Here is a 16,452-nt window from a genome sequence, read left to right as displayed (position 1 = left end):
CCAACGCGCCGCCGTCTGGAGAAGGCGACTTCGGCACCCCGCCCCCTGGAAGCCGGCGCCGCCAGCTCGGCGATCCCAGACGCCAAGGCGACGAGCGCCGTGCCCATTGGGTGGGTGCGAGGAGGCGGCACAGGGCCGCTGAACCAGGCGCTTCTGGACGTCCAGGCGAAGCTTCATGCCGAGGGCGACGCTCTTCAGAATTGCACCAAGGCGTACCTGGCGTCGCAGGCAGCCGTCCGGGTATGTTTTTCCTTTGGCCTTTGTTTTCCTTGTTCCTCTCTATGGGGGCGCGCCAGCGCACCCACTGGGTGTAGTCTTCGAGTTTTGGGCTGGCTGCTGAGCAGGAAGCCCGGAACTCCAATTGATGAACTTTGGGTGTTAACTTTTTGTCTGAAACTTTTGTCGCAGGATTACCACAACCTCCGCGTCACTGCCTTCAACCGTAATGTCGAAGAGCTGGGCAAGCGGACCGCCAATCTATCGGAGAGCCAGAGTAAGTCCTTTTGCTTCTTCACGGGGGCGCGCTTGCACACCCACGGGCTGTAGTCCCCGAGATTCGGGCCGACTGCTGAGCAGTCGGGCCGGATCTCCCCGGTGACCTTCTTTACTGATGACTTGATGCCTTCTTTCTTTCTTCTTCTCAGGGGCCAACGCTTCTCTTCAATAGCAGCTGAGCGACGCCAACTCTGCTTTGCGCGCCAAAGAGGAGGAGTGCGGCAAGCTCGCCATGGAGCACGATCTGCTGGCCACTCAATTGGCAGAGCAGAAGGAGCTGCTTGTGAAGACACAGAGGGAGGCGGAGGAGACGGAAACCGCCCTCCTGGCCGAGTTCGCGAGCGAGCGCTCCTCCTGGTCTGACAAGGAGGCGTTGCTGTCCTCCGGCTTCCACGGGATTGAAGACATCGTTGATGGTGAGTTTCTTTATTTTCTTTCTTCGAGCTGCCGACTTAAATCGTGCCGACTCCTGGTTTTTGACTTGCTTCTTCGTTTCTTCGTGTCTTTGCAGACTTCTTCCCTGGGTAGTCGCAGGCCACCATCCAAGCCATCGAGGATGACCGTGAAGGTCGAAGGGCGGAGGGCGCAGAGATAGCCGCCGATGCCCCCCGAACTCTTGATGAGCACATGCTGAGCATCGAGGCTCGCCTTCGGCCGGCTCACCGGATGCTGCGCCGGCTTCAGCGTGTCGGTGCCCAGGCAATTGCCGCCCTGTGGACGGATATGTAGGCTCCATGCACCCCCAGCCTGACGGCCGACTGGCTGGAGGTCGCGGGTGGTCGTCTTGAGGCCTGGAAGGGATCTTCGGCCCGAGCTGGAGCGCGCCGGGCCTTGGAGTTCGTCAAGGCATGGTATCCGGGGCTGGACCTAGACCGGCTGGCCACGCTTCAGTCGGAGGCCCAGCCGGAGCTGGCAGCCGCAGAAGACGCCCTTGTCAAGCGTGATGCGGCGATCGCTGAGTACACCGACACCAGCATCTTCGTCCCTGAGTGGTCTGAAGACGACGAGGAGGTACCGCCGGAGTGGTTTGGGATGAATCCAGACTACGGCGAGGACTCGGCGGAGGTGATTGGCTCTAGCGTCAAGGAAGAGGGCGAGGCGGAGGACGGAGGCGAGGCGAAGGGCCCAGAAGACGGAGCAGACGGCCAGCCTCAGCTCGACCGTGCCTCCAGCAACGAGCCGCGTGCGACCGACCCGACTGCCGCCAGAGGCGATCAAGCCGAGACTAGCCAGCCAGCCGCCCCGACGCCTGGCGCTGGCGCCTCCTCCGACCCTTCGAATCCGTCTGCTGCTTCCTGAGCAGCCGCTGTATCTTTGTTTTGTCTGCTTCAGTAGTCTTTGAAGAACTTGTTAATTCGCACAATTCCACCCGCGGGGTGTATTTTGAACCTCTACTCGAAAATTCGGCCAAGGGCCTATGTTATGTAAATATATTTATCTGAGTTCTATCTTTTCTTGCTCATTGCTCTTTTGGCTTTTTCCTTTGCCGCTTTCTCTTAGTTGCCTGCCTTGCCAATCAGACAGCCGCTCTGCGGACTGTCGCTGGATCAAGTGCTAGGCTACTTTGGGAAAGCAAGTACTTAGCCGTTTTCAAGAGTTTTTGAGCAAGTTAGATAGAAGACGGCAATCCGACCATCCGAGAGTCGGTTTGCGAGAAAGGCTGCAAGCTGTCTTGAGCTATGTTTTAGCTTTGAGTCCTTAGCCATTTTTCATGCGAATGCCCATTCTAGCTTACTGCTGCCCACCTACAGTCTCTCTGCGAGTTGCGGCTTCTGACAGGAGACGGTTTAGGCGTTTACACACTACTTGTCTGACTGTAGGAAGCATTTCATGGTGCAAGGCGGCAAGTCCCTGGGCTGACTTGTTGAGCCCGGTGCCAAACGGCACAAAAAGGAGTAACATACTCGTAGTCATAATTTTTATCATACAGACAAAAGAGGGCAGTCCCCGAGCTCGCCTCGGGGGGCCCGAAGTCTTGGTACTTCAATACAAAAGGTAGCGTGGTACATACTGCATCAACTGTAAAATCTTTGGAGGAGATTTGCATTCCATGGCCACTCTGTCTCCTTGCCGGAGTCGTCCCTCTTGCGTGCTCGGGGCTTCTGAGCGTCTATCAGGTAGTAGGAATCGTTGCCCAGTACTTTGCTGATGATAAAAGGGCCTTCCCAAGGCGCCGACAGCTTGTGCTGGCCGGCTGTTCGCTGGATCAGCCGAAGCACAAGGTCGCCTTCTTGGAAAGATCTTGGCCTGACCTTCCTGTTGTGGTATCGGTGCAGGCTCTGCTGGTAGATGCTGGACCGGCTGAGTGCCAACAGCCGGCCCTCTTCCAGCAGATCGATGCCATCTTGTCATGCTTCTTCTGCTTCCTCCTCTGTGTACATGGTGACTCATGGGGATTCGAACTCTATGTCCGTTGGGATGACGGCTTCGGCACCGTAGACGAGGAAGAAGGGCGTGAAGCCGGTTGACTTGTTTGGAGTCGTGCGCAGACTCCAAAGGACGGCTGGTAGCTCATCGAGCCAGCAGCCGGCCGAGCGCTCTAGAGGCTCGATCAGCCGAGGCTTGATGCTGGACAGGATGAGGCCGTTTGCTCGCTCCACTTGGTCGTTTGACTGCGGATGGGCGACGGACGCTAGGCCCAGTCGGATGCCCTGTGTTGCGCAGAAACGGGCCAAGGCGCCTTTGGCGAAATTTGTGCCGTTGTCGGTGATGATGCTATGTGGTATGCCGTACCGAATTGTGATATCGGAGATGAAAGTTACGGCAGTCGGACTGTTCAACTTCTTGATTGGCTTTGCTTCTATCCACTTGGTGAACTTGTCCACTGAGACAAGTAAGTGAGTTAAACCACCTCGTGTTGTTTTGAATGGTCCCACCATGTCTAGACCCCAAACTGCGAAAGGCCAAGCAATGGGGATGGTCTTGAGTGTAGAAGCTGGCTGGTGCGGCTTGGAGCTAAACTTCTGACACCCTTTGCATCTTTGGACCAGCTCCTTGGCCTCTTCCAAGGCAGTTGGCCAGAAGAAACCGTGTCGAAAGGCTTTGGCGACGAGTGCTCTTGAAGTCGCATGGTGGCCGCACTCGCCTTGATGGATGTCTTTGAGAATCGCTTGGCCTTGCTCTGGCTCTACGTAGCGCTGGTAGACACCAGTGACGCATCGCCTGACCAGCTCTCTGTTGACTATGGTGTAGGCTGCCGCCCGGCGTTGTATTTGCCGAGCTGAAGTTTCATCAGTCGGCAACTCTTTGTTCACCAGGAATTTGAGGATGGGCTGGGCCCATGAGGGTGCTGCTATTTCTTTGACTGCCAGAACTGCGACTTGGACAAGGGCGGTTGGGCTGGGAGGCGGCGGGTTGGAGTCAACAACCGCTTGCTGGGTTGATGAAGTCCCCAGGCCGACTGGCGCGGTCCTTGGGCCGGGTTCTGGAGTCTTCGAGTCCGCCACCACAGTCCCCGGGCCGGGTTTGGCTGTGGCAGCCTTGGGGTCTTCCGCCAAAATCCTGGTTCCGACTGCCGGAGCTCTGGAGTCGGATCCGACGTCTTCGGGAGGAGCCGGCACAAAATGGAGTCTGATTCTGGTGAAGGCTTGACAGACGGCTTGAGGAGGCGTTGAAGAGCGACACCAGATGGTATTGCTTGGCGGGTAGAGCCGATTCGTGCCAATGCATCTCCTTGGTCGTTGTCATTTCTTGGAACATGGAGGAACTCGCACCCTTCGAAATACCCGCTGAGTTGCTGCACGAGGAAACGGTAGCTCGCCATGTTTGCATCTTTCGCGTCCCAGTCGCCAGATGATTGCTGGACCACTAAGTCTGAGTCGCCATAACACAAGATCCGGCGGATGCCAAGCTCTTTGGCAAGCCAGAGCCCGTGAATGAGCGCCTCGTACTCGGCGACGTTATTGGAGGCGGCGAAGTGGATTTGCAGCGCATATTTGAGCTTGTCGCCTTTGGGAGAGGTGAGGACGACGCCGGCTCCCAAGCCAGTGCGCATCTTGGAGCCGTCGAAATGCATCCGCCAATGGGTGGAATTAGGTGCTGGAGGTAGGTACTGGGTCTCGGCCCAGTCGACGAGGAAGTCGGCCAGTGCTTGTGACTTGATGTTGGGGTGGGGCTGGTAGTGGATGGTGTAAGGAGCTAGCTCTATGGCCCACTTGGCCACTCGACCAGAAGCATCTCGGCTACCGATGATCTCGGCAAGTGGGGCCGTGCAGACCACCGTGATTGGATGCTCTTGAAAGTAAGGCTTCAATTTCTTGGCAGCAAAGTGTACGCCATAGCACATCTTCTGGTAGTGGGGGTAGTTCTGCTTGGAGGTCGACAGTACCTCGCTCAGGTAATATACCGGTCTCTGGATAGGTAGCGCCTTGCCTTCCTCCTTGCGCTCCACTACAATGACCGTGCTGACTACTCGGCTGGTGGCGGCGATGTACAGGAGCATAGGTTCCTTGGGAGTCGGAGCCGCCAGGACGGGTGGAGTAGTCAGCATCTTCTTCAACTGGTGAAAAGCTTCATCCGCCTTATGGTTCCACTCGAAAAAAGTGGTCTTCTTCATGAGTTGGTATAAGGGGAGAGCTTTCTCGCCCAGCCGACTGATGAATCGGCTGATGGATGCTAAGCAGCAGGTGAACTTCTGCACATCCAGCAGTCAGCTGGGTACCTCCATTCTCTCAATGGCCTTGATTTTTACTGGGTTGCATTCTATGCCGCGTTCAAAGACCAGGAAACCTAGGAGCTGGCCGGCTGGTACTCCGAAGACACACTTCTCGGGGTTGAGCTTGATCTGGAACCGGCGCAGGTTCTCAAAAGTCTCCTTAAGGTCTTCCAGCAGTGTTCCATGCTTTTCCGTCTTCACCACCACGTCATCCACGTAAACGTGGGCGTTCCTGCCGAGCTTCTTGAGGAGGCACTTCTGCATGCAACGCTGAAAGGTGGCGCCGGTGTTCCTTAAGCCGAACGTCATGGTGAGGTAGCAGAAGGCTCCAAACGGTGTGATGAAAGCAGTTTTCAGTCTGTCAGCCGAGTTTAGCTTGATCTGGTGATATCCTGAATATGCATCCAAAAAACTCAACAGCTCGCATCCGGCTGTGGAGTCTATCACCTGATCGATTCTTGGTAAAGCAAATGGGTCCTTGGGGCAGGCCTTGTTGAGGCTCGTGTAGTCAATACACATTCGCCACTGCTTGTTCTTCTTTAGTACCAGGACCGGATTTGCTAGCCATTCTGGAAAGAATACTTCCATAATGAAGCCGGCTGCTAGGAGTCGGGCTATCTCTTCTCTGATAACTCTTCTCTTCTCTTTTGATAAGCGGCGCAGGGGCTGTCTGACCGGCTTTGCATCAGATCGGACATGTAACTTGTGCTCGGCGAATTCCGTCGGTACACCTGGCATGTCTTTGGGGGACCATGCAAAGATGTCCCGATTCTCACGGAGGAAATCGATGAGCTCGCCTTCCTATTTGCTGTCGAGGTTTGCACCTACGACGGTGTACATCTCTGGGTGCTCCGGGTCCAAGGGTATCTTCTTTGTCTCTTTGGCCGGCTTGAACGAACCCTCAGCCTCCGACTCTTTTGGGTTGGGCGACACCTCAGGCTGCTTGCCGGCCATCGCCACAACTCGCTCAAGCAGCCGCTTCTCAGCCGCGATTACCAAGGACTCGGCCAGCCGACTGCTCTCTGCTGCGCAAGTAGACGACTTCTGGTAGTCGCCAGCCACAGTTGTTGCAGCCGCCTGCTGCGTCGATCATCAGCCACACTGGTGAACACCACATAGGCTCCATGCTGTTCAGGGTATTCGTCTTGTACCGCGCTGACTGGCCTTACAGCCGGCTGCTGGGGCGGAGGCGGAGGCGGCTGCCCAGCAAGCGGGGGAGGCAGGAGGCCGTCTCCCTTGGCGATCCTGGTGAGCCAGTGGCACTTCTGGGTGGTGTAATTCGACGGCTTTGCGCCGCTGTGGAACTTGCAAGGTCCATCCAAGGTTTGCTCATAGGAGAAGGCAGGCAACCAGTTTGGCTTGCCGCCTTTCTGTTGCTTGGGCGGGGGCTACTCATCTGACTGCTGGGCTTCAACGATCGCGACTTGCCGGCTGCTGGAAGCCGGCTGCGGGGCCTTGCGCTTGTTGTCGCCCTGCTGTTGTCGCCGGCCGGCATCTACCGCTGGAGTTCTTGGAGCTTGAGGAGCCACTTTGCTAGTTGTGCTGATTTGAATTTCCGCCTTCATGGAGGAGTCGGCTGTGGCGTACTTGTCCGCTATGATCAGCAGCTCGTCGAGGGTTTCTGGCTCGCCGCAAAGGAGCTTGTGCTTGAGGAGGGTGCCTTCTCTGCACCCGGCCGTGAAGTACTCGATGTCCTGCACCTCGTGCACGCCCTCGCAGGAGTTCCGAAGCTCGGCCCAACGCGTGAGGTAATCGCGAGTCGACTCGTCGGGGCCTTGCACGCACAAGGAGAGCTGACGAGGCTTGGGAGGACGCTTGTACGTGCTGGTGAAGTTGCGGACGAACGCTTCAGTGAAGTCGACCCAGCTATTGATGCTGCGGGGCTTTAGGCTGTTCAGCCATGTCCGGGCCGTGCCCTGGAACATGAGCGGAACGTACTTTACGGCGACACGCTTGTTGTTGTTTGCTATGCTGACAGCCGTGGAGTAGTCAACTAGCCAGTCTTCCGGCTTCATGGAGCCGGTATACTTGGGCGTGTCTCTTGGGAGTGTCAACCCTCTGGGAAAGGGTTCGTCCCGAATGCGGGGCCCGAAACAAGGCGGACCCAACTCATCTTCTTCTTCCAGCGCTAAGGATCGGTGGAGTCAGTCGATCCGGTGGCAGGCGTCGTTCTCTCCAACTCCCTCTCGGTGGCCAAGGCGGTCGCCGAGAGTCGGATGGTCAACAGGCGGCGGGGAGACTCACCTCTTCTTGCGGGGAGGGGGAGGCGGACAGTCGTCCCGTCGTTCCACTGCTCTTGGGTGGCCATCTCGGTCGCGCTCTATGGTAATGCGAGTCCAACTGTGGCTGACAGTCGGCTCCTTGTCTCTTCTTCCTCGGGCGCCGCCAGTCGGCGTCTGAGATGTCGCGCCTTGATCTCGGTGAAGGTCGTCGACGGGCCGTTGAGGCGCCTCCGCGCGGCAGTCAGCCTCGTTCTGCGCGGCAGCCGCGTCGAGAAGCCGCTGGACTCGCTCCATCATGAGGTGGCGTTCTTCGCCCTCGAAATTGTCCAGCTCGTCCGCCGCTGCCTGGGCGGCTCGGATGTTCTCCGCTGGTGTAGCGTACACAGGGCGGCTTGCCCCAAACAGGTTGGCGATGGCTACGCCGCGCTGCCGGACCGCGCCAAGTCGGCTGGGCTCCGCCGGGGCCGGCGAGCCGCCGACGGCGCGATCCATCTCCCGCTGGTAGGCTTCTGACAAGCGCCTCATGCTGGCCAGCTTCTTCACGCCTTCAATGAGCTGAAGGCGGCGCGCCTCCAACGTCTCTGCGTCAGCGTCTTCCGGAATGGGCGCAGTTAGGTCTTGCAGCACCGCGCCGAGCGAGTCGTGCGCTCCTCCACCGGGGAGCTCGTCATGACTGATGACTAGCACCTCGGTGACGGTGCTTCCGTTGCTCTCTGCGTGGGGGAGAGGTTCATCGTAGACCACCACATTGGTGGGGAACGCGTCGAGTGACGCGGTGTCGGAGTCGACTAGCATCGGGTCGGTGGAGCCTATGGACTCCAAGTCTACGGCAGGCTCGCCGGAAACGTGGAGTTGATCGAGGAGGCCCGCGAGGAGGTTCTCGGGGCCGCTCGCGCCTGCGTTGGATGCAGGTTCATCGGAGAGGCGGACCTCGCCGACAAGTTCGGCCAAGGAGCTGATCGCGCAGGCGATCTCGACGCCGCTTAGCGCATCGGCGCAAACTCCGTCTGGCATGCCTGGCTGGCTGCGCTCGCCAGGGAGGAAAAGGGTTCCCGTCCAGAGAAGATCTCCGGGCGGCGGTGCACCAGGCCCCACGGTGGCGCCAAACGTCGGGGGTTTGGTGCGACATATGCCAACGGATGGCTTATCATGGTGGGGGTGAGTAGAACGTCGCCAGTGCCAGGAAACGGGATGAGGCGAAGACATGCACGCCGGCGAATCTTACCCAGCTTCGGGGATTTCCGGGGAGATAATACCCCTACTGCTGCTCTGCGGGGTCTCCGCATGATCACTATGGCGAAAGTGTTTACACAATTGCTCCTTGAGCTGTTTTCTGGTGGTGGGAGAGGGCAAGGCTAGCTCTCTCCCTTCTATACGGTCTAGTCTAGAGCTAATGGGTTCCAACCCTTTGCATGGGTGCCCTGGGGGGTTTATATAGGCCTACCCCCAGGGGTACAATGGTAATCCGGCAGGACACGGGCCCAGCCGTCAGTGCCTCTGGCCTCCGTCTTCTCTACCGACCGCTGGGGCCCGCCGACTGGCCTGGTACGGAGCCGACAGGCCGGGTCCGCCGCGGGCGGGTCTTGCCAGCTGCTGATTACAGTAGCCGTGCTTCTGATGACGCGGGCTTGATCATGAGGTCGTGGCAACAGCCCCGCCGCCTGGCGGGCGATCACTGTTGCCACTCCCCATCACGTCTTGATTAATGGCGCGTGGGCCCCGGGGGAGGGCTCGGCCGACTCCCCCTGTCCGACTCCCGACGGGTCCGACTGGTGGTTCTCCTACCGTCTCCCGAGGTCTCATTGACTGGTGGGGCCTGCTGCCTCCAGGCCGTACAGACAAGCCGTCGTGGGTGCAGGATTCGGCCCTGCGGTGCTGATGTCAGGGCCAGCATGGCAACAGTGCCACGCCGCGCGGAGATCTTCCGGGGTACGGCGTGCTGTGGCCATGCCTGCCCTTGGTGAGGGGCGGGGGTGGGCTTCGCTGTAGCCACGCCCCTGCCTTGTCCCCTTTGATGAGGTCATGGGGTTTGTTGGAGTCGCAGGCCGACTCCCCAAAGCCGGCTTCTCTGGAAGTCGTCCCTGGGACTCGGCTGTGAGCGGGCAGTCGGCCGCCTTGCCGTCGACTCCTCAGGAGGCGGCTCTTTGTCCTGGGGTCTTGAGGGGCGCAGCCTGCCCCGATGTCTTGAAAGGTTATGGGACTCGGGTTGGCCTACCCGTGGCCCATTACTCCGACAAACTCCGAATTCTTGGAATGCCTTCTAGGTAAAGGTGGATCATATTTAGTCCCATCATTATTAAGATTCATATTGCAAAACAAAGATTTAATAGGGGACACATCAATAACTTTTAGATCTTCATCTTTATTTTCATAGGAACTAGAAGAACACGCTCTTATAAAGGCATCTTTCTTAGCACGCATCCTAGCGGTTCTTTCTTTGCACTTATCAATGGAAATTCTCATGGCTTTGAGAGACTCATTGATATCACGCTTAGGTGGAATAGATATAAGTTTCAAAGAATCAACATCAAGAAAAATTCTATCAACGTTCCTAGCCAACTCATCAATCTTAAGCAATTTTTCTTCAATCAAATCATTGAAATTCTTTTGCGAAGTAATAAATTCTTTAATATTAGATTCAAAATCACAGGGCATATTATTATAATTTCCATAAGAATTGTTGTAGGAATTACCATAATTATTAGAGGGATTACTAGGATAAGGCCTAGGATTAAAATTTCCTCTATACGCGTTGTTACCAAAATTGTTCCTACCAACAAAATCCACATCCATAGATTCATTATTATTCTCAATCAAAGTAGACAAGGGCATATGATTTGGATCAGAAGAAACACTTTTACTAGCAAATAATTTCATAAGTTCATCCATCTTTCCACTCAAAACATTAATTTCTTCTATCGCATGCACCTTTTTATTAGTAGATCTTTCAGTATGCCATTGAGAATAATTAACCATAATATTATCTAGGAGTTTAGTAGCTTCTCCTAAAGAGATTTCCATAAAAGTGCCTCCCGCGGCTGAATCTAAAAGATTTCTAGAAGCAAAATTCAATCCAGCATAAAAAATTTGTATAATCATCCACAAATTCAAACCATGAGTAGGGCAATTACGTATCATTAATTTCATCCTCTCCCAAGCTTGTGCAACATGTTCATGATCAAGTTGCTTAAAATTCATAATATCATTTCTAAGGGAGATGATCTTAGCGGGAGGAAAATACTTAGAGATAAAAGCATCTTTGCACTTACTCCATGAATCAATACTATTTTTAGGCAAAGACGAAAACCAAGCTTTAGCACAATCTCTAAGCGAAAAAGGAAATAGCTTCAATTTCACAATATCATTATCCAGATCTTTCTTATTTTGCATATCACACAAATCAACGAAGCTATTTAGATGGGTAGCGGCATCTTCACTAGGAAGGCCGAAAAACGGATCTTTCATGACAAGATTCAGCAAGGCAGCATTAATTTCACAAGATTCAGCATCAGTAAGAGGAGCAATCGGAGTGCTAATAAATCATTGTTGTTGGTATTGGTAAAGTCACACAATTTAGTGTTATCTTGAGCCATCATGACAAGAAAGCAATCCAACACACAAGCAAACAAAAAGCAAGTGGGCAAAAAGGAGGCAAACGGGAAAGAGAGGAAGGATAGAGAGAGAGAGGGCGAATAAAACGGCAAGGGTGAAGTGGGGGAGAGGAAAACGAAAGGCAAATGGCAAATAATGTAATGCATGAGAAAAGGATTGTGATGGGTACTTGGTATATTGACTTTTGCGTAGACTCCCCAGCAACGCCGCCGGAAATCCTTCTTGCTACCTCTTGAGCATTGTGTTGGTTTTTCCCCGAAGAGGAAGGGATGATGCAGCAAATTAGCGTAAGTATTTCCCTTAGTTTTTGAGAACCAAGGTATCAATCCAGTAGGAGGCTACGCGTGAGTCCCTCGTACCTGCACAAAACAAATAAATCCTCGCAACCAACGCGATAAGGGGTTGTCAATCCCTACACGGTCACTTACGAGAGTGAGATCTAATAGATATGATAAGATAATATTTTTGTTATTTTTATGATAAAGATGCAGAGTAAAATAAAAGCAAAGTAAAAGGCAAAGGAAATAACTAAGTATTTGAAGATTAATATGATGAAGATAGACCCGGGGGCCATAGGTTTCACTAGTGGCTTCTCTCAAGAGCATAAGTATTTTACGGTGGGTGAACGAATTACAATTGAGCAATTGACAGAATTGAGCATAGTTATGAGAATATCTAGGTATGATCATGTATATAGGCATCACGTTCGAGACAAGTAGACCGACTCATGCCTGTATCTACTACTATTACTCCACTCATCGACCGTTATCCAGCATGCATCTGGAGTATTAGGTTCATGAAAACAGAGTAACGCCTTAAGCAAGATGACATGATGTAGAGGAATAAACTCATGCAATATGATGAAAACCCCATATTGTTATCCTCGATGGCAACAATACAATACATGCCTTGCTGCCCCTACTGTCACTGGGAAAGGACACCGCAAGATTGAACCCAAAGCTACGCACTTCTCCCATTGCAAGAAAGATCAATCTAGTAGGCCAAACTAAACTGATAATTCGAAGAGACTTGCAAAGATAACCAATCGTACATAAAAGAATTTAGAGAAGATTCAAATATTGTTCATAGATAGACTTGATCATAAACCCACAATTCATCGGTCTCAACAAACACACCGCAAAAATAAGATTACATCGAATAGATCTCCACAAGAGAGGGGGAGAACATTGTATTGAGATCCAAAAAGAGAGAAGAAGCCATCTAGCTAATAACTATGGACCCGTAGGTCTGAGGTGAATTACTCACACTTCATCGGAGGGGCTATGGTGATGATGTAGAAGCCCTCCATGATGGATACCCCCTCTGGCGGAGCTCCGGAATAGGCCCCAAGATGGGATCTCGTGAATACAGAAAGTTGCGGCGGTGGAATTAGGGTTTTGGCTCCGTATCTGATCGTTTGGGGCTATGTAGGTATATATAGTAGGAAGGAGTACGTCGGTGGAGCAACAGGGGGCCCGCGAGGGTGGAGGGCGCGCCTGGGGGGGGGGGTAGGCGCGCCCCTACCTCGTGGCCTCCTCCTTTTTTCTTGGCGTAGGGTCCAAGTCTCCTGGATCATGTTCGGTGAGAAAATCACGTTCCCGAAGGTCTCATTCCGTTTGGACTCCGTTTGATATTCCTTTTCTTCGAAACCCTAAAATAGGCAAAAAACAGCAATTCTGGGCTGGGCCTCCGGTTAATAGGTTAGTCCCAAAAATAATATAAAAGTGGATAATAAAGCCCAATAATGTCCAAAACAGTAGATAATATAGCATGGAGCAATCAAAAATTATAGATACGTTGGAGACGTATCAATGGTGTGCCTGCCATCCTGCAATATAGGCCGTCCGATTTATATCTGATGGATAGGAAGGAAACTATGGCAATTTTGCAAAAATATACCCACACCCCTCTCCACATTTGCAAATAAGGCCTTGCCTCGTTCATCCTTATCTCCCACAACATAAACTACTCATACAAATGCATCTTGATTTTCCGTGCAACGCATGGGCATCTTGCTAGTTCTGAATAAATAACACTGTATCAAGGAGCCCCGTCAGACACCAAATTTCTTGGCTTTCGTGCTATAGCTAGATCTTCCCCTCATTTTTGTTTTCCAACCTGGCGGCGGGTGGGGTGCAGTTTTCCAATAGTCGGTTTCCTCAATGGCGGTCCCACATGAAAGTGAAAATGCTAGGAAACACGCCTTCCCTAGCTATGTGGCGTGCCAGATGGGCCATGGAGTACTCCCGATTCTCAGGCGTGTGGGGGTGCGACGCGAACGCGGCAGGCCTTTTCCTTTTACTGGCAATGTGCCCGTGCATTACGATGGATCCAAAGTAGTAGAATAGTAGTACTTGTTCACAAACTTGAAAGAAATCACTCTTGTTTTGATATACTCCTAGTATATTACTTTTCACTCAAAACATATTTCTTAGGCTGTTTTTATGAGGTGAGGGAGGTATGTGGTTGCTTTCAAGATAATAAAGGGGTTTTCTGCAAATTGGAGCAGAGAAGTGGGCTATTGTTGCAAAAATGCCCCAACTTACCTCACAGCCATTAGATGCAGATCTAATGGTCAGAAATGATGGATGGCAGACACACCACCATCACCAACTGAGTCTTTTATAGGAGTAGCAGTAGAGAAAAATGTATAAATTGTAACATTTGGTTCTACTCCTTGGCATGATCGATAGATACAAATAACGATTGGAAACGCTAGGGCGGGGCTATTTCCGCCAGATAAGCAGGGTACGTATTAGCTAGCTTGGCGCATCATCGGTTTGGTCACATGCGGTCCGACATGTTCTAGTGTTTCTAGCAACATGCCCGTGCGTTGCACAAAGTTGATGGAAAAGGTAAGCACAACTTATAAATTGACGGATGGAGTACTAGTTACAGTGATGCATAAAATTAAGGAAAGGGATCGCACATGTTGGTATTGACTGGAACGAGAATGCAATAGCTCAATAAGAATTAAGGCCACGATGATGCGATCGTAGTGGTGGTTACATCAGGCAACAATAAAGATGCATCCATCAACGTACAACCTCCTCCTCCTCAACTAGGGCGCCGGGCCACAGACCGACGGCTAAGGAGCGGTTGCTTTTGTGGCAAGGTCAAGGTGCTTCTTAGCAAAGGCATCCAAGGCTTCCAGCCGGTTGAGGAAGGCCAATGCCGTAGCATCCTCAATGGCCTTGTAGATACCTATGTACACGATTTGCACATACATTTGGATGTGTAGGTCGAAGAATTCTTGCAGGGCGAGGCACCTCGCGGCGAACGCGACCTGCAGGTGGACATTCCTCGTGGCGTCGGCGGGCAGTCGCAGGGCCATCAGTGCTTGAAAGAGGTTTCGGCCATGGAGGCCAATTAGGGTGGCAGGCGATGAGGAGCCCGGGCGCGCGGGCTGGAGGAATACGGCGATGTCTTCCCCGAGATTCTTGAGGACCATGAACTTGTTGGTGGTGGCAACGATCATGTGGTCCAACTGAGATTCGTAGTTGGCATCGACGGCGGCCATCCACCAGCCGGTCGCGAACACCATCTGGAGACGATCCTCAGCGCCATGCCGCAGGCCGGCGTCGTGGACCATCTGGCATAGCCGCTTGCCGCTCGTGCGCATCGCCGCCATGGGTCTGGAGTGAGCACTTTTGCGCTTAGTGTAGGTGCTTAGGTAAATGCTTAGGTGCGTACGATGTGGTAGGTGCATTGGAATCGAGGGGCGCCTTTATATGAGTGCAAACTGCATTGCATTCACATCATGCAGCCTCTTTTCCTGGTCTTCCTCCCATTACTTCCATCATGCACGCACGATGCTAATTGAAGGAGGATGCATCATTGGCCGTTCAACATTTCGGGAACCGCTACACCTCCCTCGTCTGCATTAAAGCCGTATCAGGAACTGCGTCGCCCGCTGCCAAATCGAATAGTACTGCGCCGCTCTCTGCACGCCCGGCTAAACATGCTTGCTCGCCTCCATCAAACCCCTTCGTTAAACCCACATGCAAACCGAGAAACCTACTCCCGCCACACGTATGTTCATGAGCGGGCCGGAATTAAATGCAACACTGGCCGAGCTCCTCCCGTCCGCCCTTAGTATAAACGAGGCCAGACGCCCGCCAATCTCCTACCTTCCACCCTCTATTTAGATGAGGCCAGACAGACAACGGGCAAGAATCGCACCCCTCCGCCGCTCCCCCATCTCCTCCTTCACCATTTTCTCCACTCTTCCGATGGCTTCCGAGGAGCCGTTCTCCTGCATACTACCCGACTGGGTGGCCCGCCGAGCCCTCCAGATATGGACGAGGCCGCTCTGTGCTTCATCAACCTCGCTTGGCCCGACTGAGCCAGTTGCCGCCCCAATCCAGCGCGTGGTTTAGCAACTCGCTGCTCCAGTTCAGCTCGATGAGGACTAGCAAGTTGCTCCACGCAGGTATAGGGATCGTCGCTGCCGCGTCGTATCGCGCCACCAGTGTCTGCGATGGCCACGCCTCCTGTGTCTGTGGGCATGCACCTCCCATGCCTGCGGCCGCGCCTCCCGTGCGTGCGGCAACGCCATGCAGGCAGAGACAGATTCCGGGTGCGTGGACAGCGATGAGTCGGTGGCCAGCTTCTCCGTGTCCGCCGCCATCATCGAGGAGAAGTAGAATATGGGAGGACGCCGCCACTTGGGTCCCATGAAGGCCACCGCCGAGGCGACGACTGCGCATTCAGGTGGTTTCTTTGCTGCTTCGTCTCTTCCGAGGACCTTCGTCGACCCCTCATTGTCTGCCGGACATGAGGAAGAAAAGGGATCCACGGGCAGCCATTTAGATTAGGTACTCCCTCTCCGGCTGGCAGGAAATATTTGTTCTAATAATGGATAAATTGGATGTATCTATAACTAAAATAAGTATAGATGCATCCATTTCAAGGACAAGTATTTCCGGACGAAGGGAGTATTAATTATACCAAGAGAGCCGGATTAGCACCGCTTAGTTCATGTAAATGTAATGAAATCCATCATGCTTATATGAAAACAATCCATGTTTGCATGAATTTCATCTGGTTGGTTAGAGTTGTGAAAATGTATGCCGCTGGCGTTTGATGTCGTCCTCCGCGGAAGGAAGCGGGAGGAAATTTGTTGGCTGCCATTGGAGATGCTCTTATGCTGGAAATAATAGAGTCACATCCAATCCATTTGAGTTAATTGCGTGTATGATTCTCCCTCTATAAAAAGTTAATTGCATGTGCAGTGTACACATGACTTGCAGGGTGGCTAGAACTTCGTACAGAAAGTTAAAAAGAAACAAGTCCATCCTTAATATTGTAATCTAAGTACTCTATGGGTTCCACTGTCAGTACAGTAGCGAAAGAAGCATATATTAAATAAGTAATATATAATATAAAAATCTAAAGTTAAAGACAGAATTCGAACTCAGGTCATCGCGTTGCGAGCATCCGGCGCTAACCAGTCCAGCACATTTTTGT

Source organism: Triticum dicoccoides, chromosome 1A, assembly GCF_002162155.2.
Source record: "Triticum dicoccoides isolate Atlit2015 ecotype Zavitan chromosome 1A, WEW_v2.0, whole genome shotgun sequence".
In the NCBI taxonomy this organism is placed as follows: domain Eukaryota; kingdom Viridiplantae; phylum Streptophyta; class Magnoliopsida; order Poales; family Poaceae; genus Triticum; species Triticum dicoccoides.
Note: the sequence above shows the minus strand (reverse complement) of the source record.